Source organism: Otolemur garnettii, unplaced genomic scaffold (genome assembly GCF_000181295.1).
Source record: "Otolemur garnettii isolate 467f Iridium unplaced genomic scaffold, OtoGar3 scaffold00051, whole genome shotgun sequence".
NCBI classification, from domain to species: Eukaryota; Metazoa; Chordata; class Mammalia; order Primates; family Galagidae; genus Otolemur; species Otolemur garnettii.
In genome coordinates this window covers 877451-880298 of record NW_003852446.1, presented here as the reverse complement: position 1 = coordinate 880298, position 2848 = coordinate 877451, and positions in this window count along the sequence as shown.

Below are 2848 nucleotides of genomic sequence, written 5' to 3'. Positions count from 1 at the left end.
TGTTCCCATTCATAAAATAGGAACCCTACCTTATAGGGTTTTTGTGTGGATTAAATAAGTTAAAACATGCAAAGCTGTTAAAACTGTTTTATTCTGCTCCATAGGTCAGATTGCATAAAAAAAATCAGCATGTTGTACCCCACATATGCATGAACGTATTCATGATCTATGTGTATTTGACTTAATAAAAAAATTAAAAAACTGTTTTATTCTGTTTAGAAAATGTTAGTTTTAATTCTACATAGGAAATGTTAGATATTATTATTAATTTAAGGCTCAAGAAACCATGACATAGCCAGGGTCATAGACCTAGTTAGGTACAAAGTTAGGACTTAGACTTTTAGTTTACATCATTTTCTTTTATGTCAAGAATGTATTCACATCCATGTAACATATCTGTGTATGTGTGTGGGTCTCTGTGTGTTTCTGTATGTAGACTGGGGAAGGTAAGAGCTGACCATGGGAGCATAATAGTCTAACTTCTATAGTGCTCTCATGTTTATGTCTTAAAACAACTTTATGGTGTCAGGTGAAAAGAAATTCCTACTTTACAGATGCAGGAACAGAGAATCGGTACAAAACTTAAGCAATTTGCCCAAGATGTCAACGCCAATGAGTAGGAGAATTGGAATTAAAAATCAGGGCTCTTGACTCCTGTTCTGTGTCTCTGTTCTCATACACACTCTCTTCCCCCCCACTGACCCCTGACTAAAGCTAAATGTAGAAGGCATGTCAGGAGAGGGATAACTAAGGTTTCTGGAAGCACAATGGCCTGATGTCCTGCAGGCAATGGCCATCAGAAAGGACTTATTGGAAGGGACAGAGTCTGTTGAAGTCCTTTCTCTTCATCTGCAGAGGGCCATTCAATCCATTCATTGGATACCAACCCCTCTTCCATTCCCTCACCATGTCTCACCTTCTGACCGATGGTCAGTCAATCCATGTTCTACTTGCAGCAATAATTATAATTCTAAGGAATAAATCTAATCTCATCCCTCCCATCCCCACCTCCACCCTCATCCCTTCAGAGATGCTACATACCCTCTGTTCAAGCCAGCCTCATCCAGGATAATTGCAATATTTCCATTCTCTGCTCCCTTATCAAGACCCAGCTCTCCCCATTACCCCCATGTTTCCTCCATGCTGAAATATATCTCAACCTTCTCTAATGCACTGTGGTCTCTTTTCTTCCTGCCCTCTACATGTAACTCTCTTGCAGCATTCAACACTTTGTATTTTAACTATCTCTGTGGACTTTGAAAAATGGCTAGTGTCATCAGGCAATAAAACTTGGGCAGAAGACCTTGGCAAAATCAGTCATTATTAATATTTCAAATGTATTAACATTATTGCTCTGAGAAGATGCTATAAATTGGGCTTGCAAGAGTTATAGCTTCTGCCAGTGGAATACATTGAAATTCTTACCCTGGACCCAACATTTCTGAAAGGATCCTCCACCCTTTGTGACTTGGAAAACCAAACAGCTTTCTGCGGAGATGTCTGATCTCTTCAGACTCCCTCACCCCCTTCCCCAACATAAGATCCTCTCTTATGCTCAAAGAAGGCATATCTAGGTGTATTTGCAGTCTGGGCCACTGTCTTCCAATAGGCCTGTGCATGCAGCTAAACTTATTCTGGAATCTATGCCTTTCTGTGGTCTTTCTCCCCTTATTTCTCAGGAATAGAATCTCAGAGGAGCTGGATCTTCTGGTTTCATTCATAGGCCAAGACTGTGACCCCTTCTGCGCTCTCTCTCTCCAGTTCTCAGTCCCTTCTAGGCCTGCTCAAGCTTGCTCATGATGTCTCCCCATGCCGGCTGAGGCCCTGCCGCCCTTACTCCCTAGGGGTACTTCACACCTTCTAGATCAAAAAAACGGCAAAAGAGTTTGTGAGTGGTACGTGGCTTATCTGCATACATCTTACAATCATAAAATATTAAATCAGCTTGACCAAGATACTAAAGATTTATCCTGCAGCCTCAACCTAAGTCCTTCAGTTCCACTCAAGAGTAGAAAGAAATAACTGACAAAAGCCAGAACTCTAACTGCATGTGTCCTGGGTCTTCAGAACGACTTAATAATTTAAACGAAACAGAAATTTGGGGCTTTTCTTAAAAGGAAAAATCTGTGGGGATTATAGAAAGATCCTGTAATTACATGGAAATTGTTATTCAGATCATAATTATTTTCCCAGTTAATTTTCTGCTTCATAGTGAATAGTCCATGATGTATTGTAAATGATCGTTCTTTGTGGTTTTTTTGTTTGTTTGTTTGTTTGTTTGTTTGTTTTTTGTTTTTGGAGACAGAGTCTCACTATGTCACCCTGGGTAGAGTACTGTGGCGTCATAGCTCATAGCAACCAGCAACCTCCAACTCTTGGGCTTAAGCGATTTTCTTGCCTCAGCCTCCCAAGTAGCCGGGACCACAGGCACCTGTCACAATGCCCGGCTTTTTTGTTGTTGTTGTTGCAGTTGTCACTGTTGTTTTCTTAGCTGGCCTGGGCCGGGTTTGAACCTACCAGGCTTGGTGTATGTGGCCGGCACCCTACCCACTGAGCATGGGCGCTGCCTGTTATTTCTTTTTAACATAAAACAAGAGTGGATTACAATGGAAAAGACGTTTTCACTTTAATTGTATGGATGACATATCGAGACAATGTTAACCAGCAAATAACCTAGAAAGAAAAGGCCGAAGTGTGCTCTCTAAGCATACTATAACTATGCACACTCCTGTTCTCAAGTCTAAAATGATATAGAATACAGACTTCATGCTTGTTTTACTTTTTATTGTTGCCTTTATGCCTTTTGGGGCAGCTTATCTCATTTTGCTAGAATTCCAAGTTTTATGTT